Source organism: Schistocerca cancellata, chromosome 6 (genome assembly GCF_023864275.1).
Source record: "Schistocerca cancellata isolate TAMUIC-IGC-003103 chromosome 6, iqSchCanc2.1, whole genome shotgun sequence".
NCBI lineage: Eukaryota > Metazoa > Arthropoda > Insecta > Orthoptera > Acrididae > Schistocerca > Schistocerca cancellata.
In genome coordinates this window covers 499,772,401-499,791,700 of record NC_064631.1, presented here as the reverse complement: position 1 = coordinate 499,791,700, position 19,300 = coordinate 499,772,401, and the positions used below count along the sequence as shown (strand labels likewise).

Here is a 19,300-nt window from a genome sequence, read left to right as displayed (position 1 = left end):
AGTGAACGGAGAATTGCCCGAACACTGGACATATCCATGAGCACTCTGCATAAAATCCTACAAAACATCATTCTTTGCTACCCACTCAAAATTACCCATATGCACAAGCTGCTTCCTGTTTACCTGCCAGCAAGAGAGACCTTTGCCCTACAATTTCTCTCACATGGAAGTGGTCAATGATTGGCTGTGGAAGATTTAGTGGACAGATGAAGCCTACTTTCATCTGACAGGGTACGTCAATGCACAGAATTGTCTAATATGGGCAACGGAAAATCCACACACAAATCAACCAGTACCCCGTCATCCTGCAACTGTCACTGTGTGGCGCGGGTTTACAGTATCATTTATCATAGAGCCATATTTTTCCAAGAGACAGGTGCTTCTGGTCCTGTTACCTGTACCATCATTGTTAACCACTATGCTTGTCTTCCGTGCAACCATGTCATTCCAGCTCTCCAACAGTGTGAATGTGATCATTTTTTATGCAAGATGGCGCACCTCCACACACTGCAAACCCAGTTAAGCAGCTGCTGAATCACCACTTCGGAAATGCTAGAATTATCAGCCGCCATTTCCCTACAGCCTGGCCGTCCCAATCAACTGATCATCCATGTGACTTCTGACTGTGGGACTATCTGAAAGATGAGTTCAGTGTTCCGACTGCAAACTTAGCTGCACTGAAGGCATGTATTGCATAAAACATTCTGAATGTGACCCCAGAAACATTTGTATCAAGTTGTGGAACATGCTGTTTCTCTATTTCAACATGTTGCAGAAAATGGCGGACAGCACACTGAACAAGTTTTGCATGAGCCACATGAAAATTAATAAGCCGATTTGATTTTGATTGATGCTTTTTATGCAGTTTTTGGCCTCAGGACAACTAAAAACCTATTTTTCCCATCAAGTGTGATATGGCCTTGCCATGGTGGATGGGCTTACTTAGCTAACAGTATCACACCTGTAAACCCAAAGTCAAAAGTACACCTTAGGCATTGTTGTGTGATTCATTTGTCATTTGTAGTCAACCACTATAAAATTATGATGCTTACAGTGCCATCTATTGCTACATTTTGTAACTATTTACTCTTCTTCTGCCATATGTTTTTCCCCTTCTCCGATAATATTCCATTGCAATTTGATGTCATTCTGACTAGTGTATTTCTACAGTGGTTTGAAAGTTTAACTTTAATTATAATCACGGTACGAGGTCATCGGTCCCTTGTTCCAAAGGAAACAACGCCACAACGAGGAGAATAAGACAATGAGACTTACAAAACAAAACAGAATGAAAAGAAAAACCAGAACAGCAGCTGAAGGGCAAGAAACACTTAAACGGACAAAAGGGGACAATAAAACCACAAGACGCAAGAAAGAGGTAGAAGCGGTTAAAACAAGAAAGCAGGTTACCATGGCTGGCTGACCATGAGGATAAAAAGGAAAAGCCAGCCACTCTGCAACACATTAAAACCTCCACCCTGAAAGCACTAGGGTGGAGGACACAGGGACAAAGGACATGTACCAGAACATGTGATAAAACTCACCCTCACAAATGAAACTTAAAACTGAAGCTGCTGTTGAGACAGTCGCCCAACACCAAAGTAGGGTGCTGGGAAAGTTAATAGTCCACCGGGGAGCAGCTAAAGGTGGGCAGTCCAGCAAGAGATGGACGACTGTCATTCATGGGCCACAGCAACACCAAGGTGAGTCCTCACGACAGAGGAGGTAACCATGCGTCAGTCATGTATCACCAATGTGGAGCCGACAGAACCACACCGTGCCTTAGAGGCATGCACGGAGGTCTTCCACACATTCGTAGTTTCCTTAATGGCACACAGCTTTTTGTGCATACTGTTATGCCATTCCATCTCCCAAAGCCACGAAACCTTGCGGCGTAATGCTGAACACAGGTCAGTTTCAGAGAAGCCGATCTCCATAAGCGGTTTCCGTGTAGTCTGTTTGGCCAGCCTGTTGGCAAGTTCGTTGCCTGTGATTCAGACATGACCTGGGGTCCAGACAAACGCCACTGAATGACTGGGCTGTTCCAGGGCATAGATGGCCTCCTGGATGGTCGCTACCAAAGGATGAGGGTAGCATTGGTCGATAGCTTGTAGGCTGTTCAAGGAGTCAGTACACAGGAGAAGTGACTCACCTTGGCATGAGCAGATGTTCTCAAGAGCATTAGCTATGGCTGCCCACAGTGAAAACACTGCAGCCATCTCGTAAGGAGTGCTGTTCTATGTGTCCTCCATGAACATATGCAAAGCCTATGTGACCATCAGCCAACGAGCCATCGGTATAAACCACTTCATCGACCCAGCACATGTCGAGAATCAAGAGGAAGTGACAGCAAGTATAGGTGGTATAGACACGGACTCCAGTTCAGAGAGAAGGGATCGCACATGAACTGCAATTGTTAAGTCCTGACCTGATCACTGATAAGGGAGATGAACCGCCATGGGCGAAAAAAAGAGACAGTAATTCATATGCGCAGGAGAACTACAAATGTGTGCAACATAACTGGAGAGCCATTGCACATGCCTAACCTGCACTGGAGGGACTTCGGCCTCCACCAGGACGCTGGCCACCACACTCGTCCTAAAAGCTCCTGTCACTAGGCGAATGCCACAGTGGTGCACTGTGTAAACGCAACACAGATCGCCATCGAACCATAAACCACACTTCCATAGTCAAGGCGGATTGAACAAGGGCTCTAGAGCTGCAGCAGCGTAGAGCAATCTGCACAACAGTTGGTGTTGCTCAGGCAGTGGAGGGCATTGAGGTGCTGCCAGCATTTCCACTTAAGTTAACGAAGGTGCAGAAGCCAAGTCAATCGCGCATTGAAAACAAGTCCTAAGAATAGATATGTCTCCACTACAGTGAGTGGATCATCATTAAGGTAAAGTTCTAGTTCCGGATGAATGGTATGACGCTGACAGAAGTGCAAACACACGAATTTGCAGCTGAAAACGTAACTGTGGGCTAGAGCCCATGACTGCGCCTTGTTGATGGCTCCCTGTAGGTGCCACTCAGCAACACCAGTACTGGGAGCAGTACAAATGCAGAAGTCATCTGGATAGAGAGAAGGTCAGACTGACGGCCCTACAGCTGCTGCTAAACCATTAATGTCCACTAAAAAATAGACATACACTCAATATAGAACCCCGCAGGACCCCATTCGCCTGGATATGGGAGGAACTACGGGAGGCACCAACTTGTTTGGACATGGAAAGTATGAAGCGACAGGGAATTGTGGATAAATATCGAGAGCGGGCCTCTGAGACCCCACTCTTAATATTGTGGCGAGGATACGTCATCGCCCAGTCGTGTCATATGCTTCTCATAAATAAAAAAAAGACGGCAACCAGGTGTTGGCATCTGGAAAAGGCTGTTCGGATGGCAGACTCTAGGGACAACATTATCAGTGGTAGTGCAACCCTGGCGGAAGCTGCCCTGACATGGAGCCAGACAGCCGACTGACTACAGGACCCAACCCAACCGCCAACACACCATATGTTCCAGCAGCTTACAAAGAATGTTGGTGAGGTTGATGGGCCGATAGCTGACCACATCAAGCGGGTTTTTACCAGTTTTAAGCACCGGAACACTGGTGCTCTCCCTCCACTGCAATGGAAAGACGCATTCGCACCACGTCCGGTTGAAGATGACGAAGATATGTAGCTTGTAGTCAGATGACAGATGTTTAATCATCTGACAGTGGTTTCAATCTGACCCAGGAGCTGTGTCAGGGCAATGCGCAACGGCACTGAGGAGCTCCCACCCTGTAAATGGGGCATTATTGGGTTCACGGTGGCATGTAGCGAATGGGAGGACTTTCCTTTCCATCCGCCGTTTGATGCCGCAAGAGGTTGGCGGGGCAGTTCTTTGATGCAGAGGCTCAAGCATGGTGCTCAGCGATCGCATTTGCTAAAGTACATAACACGCCATTGATGTTAATGCCAGGAACACCTGTTGGCGTCTGGTACCCAAATCTGATCTTCGTCCAGACTTGAGAACGTAACGTATGGCACCCAATGGTCGAGACGAATCTCTCTAACACTCCTGCTTCCTTCTTTTGACCTGGATGAAGATATACATCACAGACAGGTATTTCCTGCGTCGTCATTCTGACAGCCACAGCTTCAAGAGGGTTTTAAAGGAGGCACAGTTTCACTATAGACTGAGTTTAGGACATAAACACAAACTCCACCTGACAATTGTAGTCACTACGGTTCCTGTAATATCCCTTATAGCCATGGAGGACAGGGGTTCGCATTGCTGGGAACCATGTTTCCTGGAGGGCAATGCAGAAAGCAGGCGTAAAGCTTAACAGTTGCCATAGCTCAGCCAGATGGTGGAAAAAACTGCCGCAGTGTCAATGGAGGATGACGTCATCATGAGACTGGGAAGGCATGGAACATTTAATGAGGCAGTTTACGCCTCAGGGTCACCTGCTGCCACCTACTTATTGCCTGAGCAGTCTATATCCATTGTGTCTGAGGGTCCAGCGAGATTTAGGTCCTCAGCAGACACCAGAATCTCCACCTTATACCCAGATGCAGAGCTTGTAGATAGCGGTGGTGTGGGTGCCACCGCAATTTGCTTGGTCTTAGGGGTCTTCTTTTCGGACTTTCTCACTGCTTCTTCGTTTTCTCTGGCTGGGAGCAATTCACTGATTCAGTCTCCAGGACTGCCGATGATTGTGAAGCCCTGCGACGAGCTGCTTTTGGGCACTTCAGCCACTGATGGATGTCATCTTTCCCATTAGCAGAAACCTGGGAAGGGAGTGACCCAAGGGACCCCTTCCCGGTGAGAGGGGCCGAAGACAATGTACGCTTCTCCAGCTGAGAAGTGGGGACTAGTGTCCCTGATGGTCGGGGGTGGGGGGGTTTGGGGGGAGGGGCAGTGCTCCAGAGGTAGATGGTGGGGGAGCAACAGGGGGAACTGGGGGGGGGAGGGGTGGGGGGGAGTGTCCCCCACCAAGGGGGCAGGTGTAGCCTTCTGGTTCAGAGCCGACTGGAATTCGTGGAACTGATGGGGGCTACAACTGTTCTCGTAGTGGATGCGTATGAGGTGGTCATAGCCATAGGATGCTCGTATTCTCTCTTAACCTCAGTGTAGGTTAGTCAGTCCATGGTCTTTTATTCCATGATTTTCCTCTCTTTTGTGTAAAATCCTGCAGTCTGGTGAGCAAAGTGAATGATGCTCTCCACAGTTGACACAGATGGGAAGCAGGGCACATGGATTATTGAGATGTTATGCACATCCACAACCTCGACATGTGACACTGGAAGTACAGTGGGAAGACATATGGCCAAACCTTCAGCACTCAAAGCACCGCATCGGGGCAGATATATATGACTTTACTCTCAGCAGTAGACCATCACCTTGACCTCAGGTATCACCCTCGAAGGCCAAGATGAAGTCACAGGTGACAACCTGATTATCCCCTCGACCACGATGGACGCACCGCACGAAATGAACACATCGCCGCTCCAAATTGACACGCAGCTTGTAAGACTCCAATAGAAGGTCCCTGTAGAAGATAATACCCTGGATCATATTTAAGCTCTTATGTGGCGCGATGGTAACAAACATTCCCGAACTTGTTACAAGCGAGTAAAGCCCGTGACTTGGCAGAGGATGCTGTTTTTATCAAGACTGACCCAGATCACATTTTGGACCAGTTCTCCACCTCCCCAAACTTGTTCTCTTAATGCTCTACAAAAAGCTGCGGCTTCATTGAAACAAAGGAGTCCCCATCAGTTCTCTTACATATGAGGTACCGGCGTGAATAAGGTTCGCTGCCATCCTTAGCCTGGCATTCCTTCCGGCCAGGGAGGTGAATGGTTTAGGGTATTTTCTTGCTTTGTACTAAGCTTGAAACACTTTCCTTGGCATACAAGGGGAGTTACCAGTACAGGCATCAGCAGAGCGGTCCCTGTGTTGTCAGGGGGCTACAACCAGCAGAGTACATGGCGACCCCACCACAATGGACTGGCTACCGTGCTGGATATGAGTTGCGAAGAAGTCCATGGCCATCATCAACGCAAAAAAGCAACACTGCATAGTGCGTGGTGGAAAATACACCCAGGAAGGCATCCTCGCCCAGAGATGGAGAATGAGCTGGACTGTAGTGAGATGACGAGAAAGTGGGCTAAAGATCTCAAGGCACGATGCACCATGTAAGGCACCCTTCACCAACTGGCTCACTTTTCGGGAAAATTTTGAAAAATGGAGGTCAAACCCTACAGGGGACCATCACAAAGACCAAAACGTGAGAGACTCGCCTCATATACTCCTTAACGTTTAATTAAAAATTACGAGTTGCATACCTTTAAAAACAGCTCAGTGCAGCTGAATATCAGACAGGCTTAAAATCAGTTTCTTATTAATTCTTGTTACTGAGATAAGTAACAAAGTAGGACTAGGAAAGATGCATAGTAACAGTGTTGTGCGAGGCATTCAGGTATGGTACGACTTGGGTGTTCAGGGTTGTTGCCTTTTAATGCACAAGAAAGGGATGAATTTATGCTTTTGAGTTGGTCTGATGGTACCTTGGCCTTCATCCAGTATGACAATAGTATAAATCAGCAAAATCACAAATAACCAGGAACTCAACTTTAAGCTCATTTTTCAATCTTTTTTGGAAGTTTGACTGTTGACTGGCAACATAGGGATGTCACGTAAGTGGTTTTAATTTCACAAATAAGAACCAGCGAAGTCATTGGAAGATTTAGTGTTGGTTTCTAGGCATGTACGATCAACAGAGATTAACTGCATAAGTTATCTCGCCAATATCACAAGCACCAAACAGTTCCTGTAAATAATTCTCTAGTGTTACTTGTCCTGTACGGAATTGACATTCAACGAAGTTGCAAGCATGTAATGATAGGTTAACAACTCTTGCATCACCATCTTCGAAGGTTTTTATTCGAGTATCATTCACTGTCTACTGAGGAATGTTATACCTTGGCAGCATAAGTTTGAAATTTTGGTAAGTAGCACCACTACTTCCTGCTAATATACAACTTTTGGGACATAGTACAGCAAATTTTGAAAGCCCAATGTGAAGCCCTGGATAGCTTTCCTTGAAGTGTATATAACTTTTTTTAATTACTTAAAACTAATCATTTTTTAATTTTAAAACTTCTCTTCGTAAACTCTCATGAATCTTTTTTACCTGGCAGTTTTTTTTTTTTTTTTTTTTTTTTTTTTTACAAAATTGGCAGTCGTCTGATCAAGTGTCTTGCAACGTTTTCAAGTGGGGGAGGACAGAATACCTTCGGCCTCAACCAACCTCAACTGAAGTTAATCCTCTTGAAGCTTCTTAACACTTTAGCTTTTAGGTAAAATGATTAGAATTTCCATCTTTTTACTTAAGAGAAATTACTACATTTTTCTTTCAGGTGAACTATCATCTTCGATTCTAAATAACCATCCAACTTCATCAGAAGGCAGCAACAATACCATTCTTTGGATTACTGAAGTTACTTTTATTAGTTTTTTTCTTGGGCTGCTTTGTTTCCGTCGTTTTTTCTTAAGGCCAGTATTACACTATCAATTTTCTTTGTCAAAGATTTGATCAAAGATGTGATCAAATATTCCGTCAAATATATTTGACGTAGCGCTAGAAGGGGTATTACACTGTCATAAAATTTTTCGTCAAAGTTTAAGATGGCTGACAACAACTTGCTATTAACCGTAGCAGTTGCACGTACTGCAATTGCATCGTGTGCACCTGCGGAAAAGATGTGGGAGGGGGGGGGGGGGGGGGGGGGGGGGGGGGAAGGAACCACACATACGAGGTTGACAGTCTTAAATTTCTGGGATTACAACTTGATAATAAATTCAGTTGGGAGGAGCACACCACAGAACTGCAGAAACGTCTTAACAAATCTGTATTTGCAATTCGAGTGTTAGCAGACATAGGTAACATAAAAATGAAAAAGCTTGCATACTTTGCCTACTTTCATTCCATAATGTCATATGGGATAATATTTTGGGGTAAATCTTCAAGTCAAACAAAAGTTTTCAGAGTCCAAAAGTGTGTAATACGTATTATTTGTGGAGCAAATTCACAGATGTCCTGCAGAAAGCTCTTCAAAGAACGGGGTATACTAACTACTGCCTCTCAGTATATTTACTCCTTAATGAAATTTGTTCTAAATAATATATCTCTTTTTTTTCAACAAACAACTCGGTTCATACATACACTACCAGGAACAAAAATGGTCTGCACAAGGACTTAAAAGCACTTTAGTTCAAAAAGGGGTCCACTACTCAGGAACACTCATCTTCAATAATTTGCCAGCAAACATAAAAAATTTAGTCAGAAATAAATATCAGTTTAAAAGGAGCCTGAAAGACTTACTAGTGGCCAACTCCTCCTACTCCATTGGCAAAATTTTTAATAGAAACGAATGATGTATTTATTCATACTACCAGTATTGTTATTCCAGCTTAAAAAATTTGATATGTTCCACATCCATGAGGATCTCCTCAGCATGGATCTATGTAACAAAAAACTAATCTAATCTGTGTGAAGCCATGTGTTTTATGACGACGCGATAAAAGCATTCAACGAAACTTGTTACGTGAGCTTACAGCGGAAGGTGTCAAGTCGTACATCAATTACTTAAGAATGGATGGGCATACACTTCTGTATGTGCTCAGTGAAATGTATCCTCATATCACAAAGCACAATATTCACTCAAGAACTGCTACATCTTCAGAAGACAGGCTCACTGTAACACTCCGATTCGTTGCTACAGGAAAGGGTTATGTTATGTTAGGTCAGGTCCCCAATCTTCTTAATCTATTTTTGTATACAGGGTGCCTCACATTGTAAAGCACCTCATTAGCTTCATACATCTCTATTAATTTTGTAGTTGTCGGCACACACCAATTGTATTTACCGGCAATGGTTATAAAAACACTACAGACGACAGAATACTACAGCAATGCTAGCGCTCCATGTGGTAACATGTCACATTGCAGTGAACAGAAGACAAGCGATTTCTTTGATCAAATATTGGACAACATTTGACAAAGTCCCTATTACACCAACAAATATCTTTGACAAAGATATTTGTTTGTTGTTGTGGTCTTCAGTCCTGAGACTGGTTTGATGCAGCTCTCCATGCTACTCTATCCTGTGCAAGCTTCATCTCCCAGTACCTACTGCAACCTACATCCTTCTGAATCTGCTTAGTGTATTCATCTCTTGGTCTCCCCCTACAATTTTTACCCTCCACACTGCCCTCCAATACTAAATTGGTGATCCCTTGATGCCTCAGAACACGTTCTACCAACCAATCCCTTCTTCTGGTCAAGTTCTGCCACAAACTTCTCCTCTCCCCAATCCTATTCAATACTTCCTCATTAGTTATGTGATCTACCCATCTAATCTTCAGCATTCTTCTGTAGCACCACATTTCGAAAGCTTCTATTCTCTTCTTGTCCAAACTATTTACCGTCCATGTTTCACTTCCATACATGGCTACACTCCATACAAATACTTTCAGAAACGACTTCCTGACACTTAAATCTATACTCGATGTTAATAAATTTCTCTTCTTCAGAAACGCTTTCCTTGCCATTGCCAGTCTACATTTTATATCCTCTCTACTTCGACCATCATCAGTTATTTTGCTCCCCAAATAGCAAAACTCCATTACTACTTAAAGTGTCTCATTTCCTAATCTAATTCCCTCAGCATCACCCGACTTAATTCGACTACATTCCATTATCCTTGTTTTGCTTTTGTTGATGTTCATCTTATATCCTCCTTTCAAGACACTGTCCATTCAATTCAACTGTTCTTCCAAGTCCTTTGCTGTCTGACAGAATTACAATGTCATCGGCGAACCTCAAAGTTTTTATTTCTTCTCCATGGATTTTAATACCTACTCCGAAATTTTCTTTTGTTTCCTTTACTGCTTGCTCAATATACAGATTGAATAACATCGGGGAGAGGCTACAACCCTGTCTTACTCCCTTCCCAACCACTGCTTCCCTTTCATGTCCCTCGACTCTTATAACTGCCATCTGGTTTCTGTACAAATTGTAAATAGCCTTTCGCTCCCTGTATTTTACCCCTGCCACCTTTAGAATTTGAAAGAGAGTATTCCAGTCAACATTGTCAAAAGCTTTCTCTAAGTCAACAAATGCTAGAAACGTAGGTTTGTCTTTCCTTAATCTTTCTTCTAAGATAAGTCGTAAGGTCAGTATTGCCTCACGTGTTCCAGTATTTCTACGGAATCCAAACTGATCTTCCCCAAGATCGAGGGTCTGTCTGAGGGTATTTCGCCTGTTTCATACATCTTGCTCACCAGATGGTAGAGTTTTGTCAGGACTGGCTCTCCCAAGGCCGTCAGTACTTCCAATGGAATGTTGTCTACTCCGGGGGCCTTGTTTCGACTTAGGTCTTTCAGTGCTCTGTCAAACTCTTCACGCAGTATCGTATCTCCCATTTCATCTTCATCTACATCCTCTTCCATTTCCATAATATTGTCCTCAAGTACATCGCCCTTGTATAGACCCTCTATATACTCCTTCCACCTTTCTGCTTTCCCTTCTTTGCTTAGAACTGGGTTTCCATCTGAGCTTTTGATGTTTATACAAGTGGTTCTCTTATCTCCAAAAGTCTCTAATTTTCCTGTAGGCAGTATCTATCTTACCCCTAGTGAGATAAGCCTCTACATCCTTACATTTGTCCTCTAGCCATCCCTGCTTAGCCATTTTGCACTTCCTGTCGATCTCATTTTTGAGACGTTTGTATTCCTTTTTGCCTGCTTCATTTACTGCATTTTTATATTTTCTCCTTTCATCAATTAAATTCAATATTTCTTCCGTTACCCAAGAATTTCTACTAGCCCTCGTCTTTTTACCTACTTGGTCCTCTGCTGCCTTCACTACTTCATCCCTCAAAGCTACCCATTCTTCTTCTACTGTATTTCTTTCCCCCATTCCTGTCAATTGTTCCCTTATGCTCTCCCTGAAACTCTGTACAACCTCTGGTTCTTTCAGTTTATCCAGGTCCCATCTCCTTAAATTCCCACCTTTTTGCAGTTTCTTCAGTTTTAATCTACAGGTCATAACCAATAGATTGTGGTCAGAGTCCACATCTGCCCCTGGAAATGTCTTACAATATAGAAACTGGTTCCTAAATCTCTGTCTTACCATTATATAATCTATCTGATACCTTTTAGTATCTCCAGGGTTCTTCCAGGTATACAACCTTCTATCATGATTCTTAAACCAAGTGTTAGCTATGATTAAGTTGTGCTCTGTGCAAAATTCTACCAGGCAGCTTCCTCTTTCATTTCTTAGCCCCAATCCATATTCACCTACTATGTTTCCTTCTCTCCCTTTTCCTACACTCGAATTCCAGTCACCCATGACTATTAAATTTTCGTCTCCCTTCACTACCTGAATAATTTCTTTTATTTCATCATACATTTCTTCAATTTCTTCGTCATCTGCAGAGCTAGTTGGCATATAAACTTGTACTACTGTAGTAGGTGTGGGCTTCGTATCTATCTTGGCCACAATAATGCGTTCACTATGCTGTTTGTAGTAGCTTACCCGCATTCCTATTTTCCTATTCATTATTAAACCTACTCCTGCATTACCCCTATTAGACTTTGTGTTTATAACCCTGTAGTCACTTGTCAAGAAGTCTTGTTCCTCCTGCCACCGAACTTCACTAATTCCCACAATATCTAACTTTAACCTATCCATTTCCCTTTTTAAATTTTCTAACCTACCTGCCCGATTAAGGGATCTGACATTCCGCGCTCCGATCCGTAGCGATTAAGGGATCTGACATTCCACGCTCCGATCCGTAGAATGCCAGTTTTCTTTCTCCTGATAACGACGTCCTCTTGAGTAGTCCCCGCCCGGAGATCCGAATGGGGGACTATTTTACCTCCGGAATATTTTACCCAAGAGGACGCCATCATCATTTAATCATACAGTAAAGCTGCATGCCCTCGGGAAAAATTACGGCCGTAGTTTTCCCTTGCTTTCAGCTGTTCGCAGTACCAGCACAGCAAAGCCGTTTTGGCTATTGTTACAAGGCCAGATCAGTCAATCAACCAGACTGTTGCCCTTGCAACTACTGAAAAGGCTGCTGCCCCTCTTCAGGAACCACACGTTTGTCTGGCCTCTCAGCAGATACCCATCCGTTGTGGTTGTACCTACGGTACGGCTATCTGTATCGCTGAGGCACGCAAGCCTCCCCACCAACGGCAAGGTCCATGGTTCATGGGGGGGACAAAGATATTGGACAAAGAAATTTTATAGTGTAATACCGGCCTAACTGGCAATTCACCAACGGACTGCAAAGAAGTCTTTGAATGCACTGGCAGCAATGTCTTGTTAATCAATACAGCTTAACAGCTTTTCACTGTTTTGTTTGAGCTCAGAACACACTAGATCATTTCCTAGGCTAGGAATATCAGATACTTCTACTTGTGAATTTTTTTTTCCCACCAACACTTGTGGCATACTTCCAGACTTAATGTTAGGAAATGCTTTCTTTCAATCGTCCATCAGGAAACAGGACAAGATTTTCTGAGGTTACTGTGATCCTCTTAATTAACAGGATTACAGCACAAAGCTGAAATTTTAGGCATTTTACATCACGCACTAAGTCTAATTTCTATTACTAGTCTTTGAAGTTCAGTGCATCATCATCCTGTATTTTGAAATACATCACTACATTTTTCCACATCAAGGAATAAAATTTAAGATTATGCTAACAGTTTGCAAATAGTAACGGAAATACGGAAGCGTCCGATCCCACCCGTCTGCTTTGACCCATGACGTCACAAATATGGCGGAAATAAAAACAAACACACGCACTTTCCACAAGAAGCCTAATGACACTAACGGGACAATCGCGGGAAATGGGGTGTTTTTGGTGGGGGGCAAAGTAAATATAAACAAATTTAGGCGCCTTGCGTAGCTACAACGTGTAAGTGAAGACAGCCATGAATGAATACCACCTACCTCCCCAGGGGTCGTAACCCCTGCAACCCATAGAAGATAAAGATGCTTCAGTAGCTGATTAGTGTTTTTTGTCTTTAAAAAAAAAAATCTCATGGGATAGAACGAACAGATCAGAAAGATAAATATAATAAACTAAAACAGAAATTCGAGGAAACAGATAATTAAAATAAGTAATAAGTGTTTTTAAATTAAAAAAAAAAAAATCTCACAAGATAGAACAAACAGATCAGAAAAGTAAATAAAATAAGATAAAACAGAACTGGAGACAGCCACACTCAAACCAAACTCCGCGCCATCATGACGTCACACACGACAACACCATTACGTCACGGGTCAAAGCAGACGCGTGGGATCTGACGCTTCTGTCGACCCATAGTAACTTACTGTACAAATATAAACTTCTACATTTGTGAGAATTGTACAAAAGTCTCTTCCAGCTAATTCCAAAACATTTCAAAATTAATCAAATTTCATTTTATACAATCTATCACACCAAAAGATAATGTACATGCCACTTTCAACAACTGACTACAGCTCAACAAACAAATATTATCCAATGACAAAATACCAAACAGATAGGTCACACCGATCAACCATGTAGCACCCATAGTTCAAAATGAGATTTTCACTGTATTAAAATTGATATTTTGGCTATGTAAGTAGATTTATTAATCTTTTGCTAGTGCTACACACTTCAGAACACAGCTATTTGTATGTATAGTTTTGATGTCAAATAATAAATTAAACCACGATTCTATACAATTGTCAAGGAAAAAAATTCCTAGATCTGAATGACATGTAACACAATCGTGATAAACACATGAAAACTTTTGATGGTGATCCCATTTTCAACCCAAGTTCAAACTTCCAAAAAAAATGTAGCCTAAAGGAAAAGGGTATCATTCACACATTTTTTGACAATTTTAAATCCACAGTTTTTAAAAGTTCAGTAAATTCAAGGTTGTTATAAAAATTTACCTGCTAACTAATTCTGTTTTATATCATACAAAAGATATTTGAACGAGCTTTCCAATGAAATCAATTTCATTGTTCTAGCTTAATTACAACAAGTTGTTAACAAATCAATATCGTTCCACGAGCAAAATATTCGATCCTTTTCACGTATTGGGCACCAACTGATAACTAACCTTTTATCAGAAAATGGTAAAAAAAAAAAAAAAAAAAAAAAAAATGATGTGTGTTAATTCTTATGAATACTAAAAGCATACCTAATTTCAAATCATTGGAAGAGGGTCACGTTGCAACACTTGTTGATCTGATCCGCAACAAACCAGCATGTGTCTTCAAAACTGTATGGAAGAGATTAAATTTAAATGTGAAAATTATGTGAGCTTGACATACACACAGATTCATAACAATGGTATGCCTGCTACACCGGGGTGCTAATACTACAATGCTACACCATCAAAGACGTTCATTAGTTTTTAACAATCTAAGATTCCTAAAAGGAGATGAAAGAAAGCTATCACCTTTCATTTTAAATAGTTTTCAAACAATTTTATAAAAGAAAATCTTCGGTAAAAAAGGAAATGGTGCGGGCATAAACATGTGTGAATATTTCCTTGCTAAACTATCAAAACAAATCCTTTTTCCCCCAAATCAATAATAGCATTAATTTTATGTACACGACACACTTCGTAATTAAATATACAATTATTTAAGCTGTACAGACACTGCACACACTATATGACTTTTCCACTAGGACTACGTCGTAACAAAAGCGGATTTTCGGCCTACCTTAACTCCACACAGTAGCAGCTTCTATACGGATGAAAATGGAACGTTGCTATACATAACGCATCCCACAGTTTTCGATGATCTCCTTATCGGAATAATCTTAGTAAATTAATATCAAGATGGTCAACCCGCTCCCATTCTCCTAGTCACATCTTTCTTTATAAGCGCAGAAGGATTTACCCACTCCATATTAAACGAAATACAAAATACCAGTCAATATTAATCGTACTTTACCAAGTTTAAATCTTATCCCTAGGTATGATCAACTCGTATGCCACCACACGGCAAACAACAACCAAACATTCAAAACTTGGCTACGATTATGGCCTTTTCCCTGTAAACTTCACACAGATAGGTCTTGTGAGGCTTTGGCAATAAAGATCCCTGACTTGTCATAAGGATCAAAATCTTGAAGTCTCTTCCTCGACGGAAACTTTGGTCGATTTAAAGGTCGATTTACGCTGAACGTCGTGGTAAACAAAATTTCATAGTGCATTTCAGACAACAATTTTAAACATATCGTCAACTAATAAGGAACGGTACGTCAGTGATTCATTTTCAGAAGGAAAGTTTTGACGATGAGTTTGGTGAGGGGACGATGGCCACGTCTGCTAATGTCTAAAGGTAACCAAAACTTGCCATGTTCACTCATATTATTATGGTGGAATTTGTGTCGTCTTACAGTCAATTCACACTTGATGGAACGAATCGAGACGGATCGGAACATTAAAACAGTTCAAAACTCATTTAAAATGGCAGTATTCACACAGGCCATTAACAGAATGGAACAAGACGGAACATCATAGTCGAAGTCTCTCAGAAAGAAAGTTTTGATCTTGACGCTGGCGGAGGCAATGGAAATAAACCTAAATCATGACCTACACTGATGGTAATAATAATAGTATTGGATTTTGTAGTTTTGCGTCTTCTTAGTTTTTACTTCATATGTTGCTTGGTTTTCGTAAACACTGCAAATATTCTACGACGTCTTGGATTTTCTTACATTGATTGATTTACCACAAGAAGCGCCAGATTTTAGACAGCCAAAAAAGATTTAGGTTTTAAAATAAATGAACAGACCAGACACCTACACAGTGTATAAATAAGAAAATAAATGGATAGAGCAGTTGTTATTAAATAATTGTTACTAAGTGAAAACTATCGAAGGAGAAAAAACACAATTTTTCTAACGTATTTGCACTTAGGCTTAGCCCTCCTCAGTTTCCATGTAATTAATTTCGACAAATACTATTTCAGTAAAGCTATAACTTTATTCGCAAAACTAAACTAACCAAAACTTCGCCCCAACAGGCCATGAAGGCCAAACGGTACCGACCGCGCGCCGTGTCATCCTCACCTGACGGTTGTCACTGGATGTGGATATGGAGGGGCATGTGGTCAGCACACTGCTCTCCTAGCTATATGTTAGTTTATGAGATTGAAGCCGCTACTTCTCAATCAAGTAGCTCCTAAGTTTGCCACACATATCCTGAGTTTACCCCATTTGCCAAAAGTGCTTGGCAGACCAGATGGTCACCCAACCAAGTCCTTGCCCAGCCCGACAGTGCTTAACTTGTGTGATCTGACGGGAACTGGTGTCACCATTGTGGCATGGCCATTGGCTTTATTAGCAAAAGGCTGAATCAATCCATACAAGGAGCGAAATTTTTCGAAAAACAAAAAAACACAAATATAACAAAGAACAAACTACAGTCTCTGTTTTCTTTTTTCTCTCATGGAATAAACAACAGCGTGCGCTGTACACTCAATCCAGTGATAGCAATTCACACACGGTGTCCCCCCCCCCCCACCCTGCGGTACAGTGGAGCACCAGGAACGTGGGTATACTTGTAAGCTATGCATCTGCCAGCTTAAGAACATCTCAAAAGATCTGTGGCTCCTCCTCCAAGGCTCTCTAACCCTGTCATCTCTTCCTCCTGCCATTCCAGCAGTACACGTGCCATGTCTATCTGTTGTTGCTATGCTGCCTCTCCTTTGGGCAACAGCATGTGGGTGGGTTTCACTCAGTCTATGGAGACAGTTTGCTGGTTTCTAATAAATTCTATCGTCTTCAAGTGGCTGTGTCTGGTTAACACGTTGTAAAGTCCAGAGGAAGGTGGTTGCAGGGGCGGTTGTATTGCATCTGTCCATAACCACACATGAGAACCATGCCCTGAGTGTTTGTGTACAGACTGGGTGCCCTCTCCATGCTGAGAACCTGAAAATGTGTTCTCGTACTTGCTGCTGAACATGGGCCATTGCTTCCGATGGTGTAGCAAAAACGTCTGCTGACAGGCGTAGGACTTCTCTATAAATCTATTCTGTTGTGGAAGCTCCTAAATCTGGTTTGCGAGTGGTCTGTAATTCCTAAAACATCACTGATGAGTCTGAAGTACAGCTCTTGGTATGATACATCAAGGCAGCCTTCCAGGCCCTGTGCCAACGGTCGACCACGCCATTACTTTCAGTGTGGTAGGCTGTTGTGTGGTGGTGCTGAAATCCACATAACTTTGCCAGCCTTAAAAATAAGGTCGATTTTAATTGTCAGCCCTGATCTGTGGTCAAATGTATGGGGCAACTGAAATGATCAAACCAAATCACCAAAACCACTCATGCCACTGTCTCCAGCAATATATCAGCCAATGGCACTGCTTCTGCCCATCGCGTGATCTGGTCTACAGCAGTAAACAAATAGTGGTACTAGGACGGTAGCAATCCTACAATGTCTGGGTGAATGTGTGTAAACCTTTTTGTAGATGGTGGGACCTTAACTGGTTTGTGCACAAGTCCTCTGACCGTGCATTTTTGGAGTGCTACGCACGTTTCTGCACACCAATGACAATCTTACTTGGGGTGTGTCAGTCCATAGATGCTATTGAAGTCACCTTCCTCAGCTTTTCAGGAACAAAAGGTCGAGGTTAGTTTTGCGGCATGTCGCATCAAATTCTAACCTTCGTCCCCGTTGGCCTCACTTCCTGAAGTTTCAGTCCAGTAGTGATGTCCTGCCAGTACTCTTGTTGTAAGTGTTTTGTGGCCTTATGTAGCTGCCAAATGTTCATAATCGGCTGTCTGCGAGATGGTATTGAACCTTGACCAGAAATCAGCCATGATGCTTCCCACTCCCTTAATATGATGAAAATCTGTCATGAACTGGCCAATGAACTCTAGTTGTTGAGCTTGTAGTGGAGAGCAATCGTCATTAGATTTGCTGAATGCGAATGTTACAGGTTGTGGTCCATATAAATGGTGAATGCTCTGGTCTGAATGTAGGAACGAATATATTTTACAGCTTCCTACATTACCAGAAGTTCTCTGTCATACGCACTTCCTCTGAACTGCATGTTGTGAGTTTGCATCATAATAAACCCAGTGGTTTTCTGCAAATTGATGGAGGATTGCTCCTATTGCCTGTTGACTTGTGTCGACCACTATAGACAACGGTGCAGGCAGTACCAGATGAGCCAATAGAACTGCCTTTTTTCAGATCTGCTTTCACTTGGTGAAATGCCTTTTGCATATGTAGGGTCCACTTCAGGGGCCGCCTGCCAGTTATGCTCATTCCCGCCAGTGCCGCTTACAATGGCACTTGACCCTCAATTGCCCATGGCAGGTGTCGACAGTAGAAATTTACTGCCCCTGAAAATCTAAGTTCTCGATAATCGATTGGTCGAGATATTTATTTGATAATGGGTATTTTAGACTGCAGGGGCATATTCCATCTACCGACTCTGTGTGACCCAAAAATGTCACCTGCTGCCAGAAAGTGCATTTCTCCTCATTGATAGTTATTCCATATTCCTTAATTCCTTTGAAAACGAACCTGAGATACGTTTGCATCGTTCTTCATGCAACTCTTTTATCTCTGAGTACACGAATATATCATATAGAAAAGCGAAACAACACTTAAAACCCTGTAGTACCTCATCCACAAACCTCCGCCACGCCTGCGCCACATTTTTAAGGCCAAAGGGCATTCGAACATACTTGAACAACCCAAAAGGTATTGTAACTGCCGTCTTTGGTATATCCACCTCTGTGACTGGTATCTGATGGTATGCCTTCTTACAGTCAAATTCGCTAAAGACTGCCAATCCTATGAGGACATTACTGAAATACGTACATTTGGGCACTGGGTAATGGTCTGGAATTGTGCAGGCATTTAATTTCCGATAGTCACCACTGAGTCTCCAAGTACCATCCTTCTTTTTTACAAAGTGTAACGCAAATGTCCATAGGTTATCGAGACTGCATAGCACACCTGCTTTTAACAAACCCTCAAATTTGTCCTTTGGCACTATAAAGCGATCTGGGAATAAGCTTCTTGATCACTGTGATAGTGGTTGATTGTGTGTGATTCTAATGTGGTGCGCTGCGTTATGTGACTCCGTTGGCTGACGTGTACTTGGGCTGCCATTTTTGCCCTGTGCACCTGTTTGCCTTGTCGCCTAACTGCCAGTGCTACCAACACATCTTCTCCTGCTGACTGCCACTCTTAGTCCCATTGTTATCTTCCTTTTGACCAGAT

The 19,300-nt window shown here is 42.4% G+C and overlaps 1 protein-coding gene across 4 annotated transcripts in view; it reads right to left on the bottom strand.

The window, feature by feature from the left end:
• The window catches only part of LOC126190711 (baculoviral IAP repeat-containing protein 6-like), a 146,109-nt gene extending 130,939 nt beyond the window's left edge, over positions 1-15,170 (bottom strand). Inside the window, exons 1-2 of one of the 4 annotated variants that reach the window (XM_049931182.1) lie at positions 14,776-15,170; positions 14,247-14,327 (exon numbers count right to left, since the gene is read on the bottom strand). The gene's annotated coding sequence lies outside the window, so the exon portion shown is untranslated. The remainder of the gene's footprint in view (positions 1-14,246; positions 14,328-14,775) is intronic. The other 3 variants (XM_049931184.1, XM_049931183.1, XM_049931185.1) reach the window with 3 other exon arrangements.
• Positions 15,171-19,300: the final 4,130 nt, after the last annotated feature.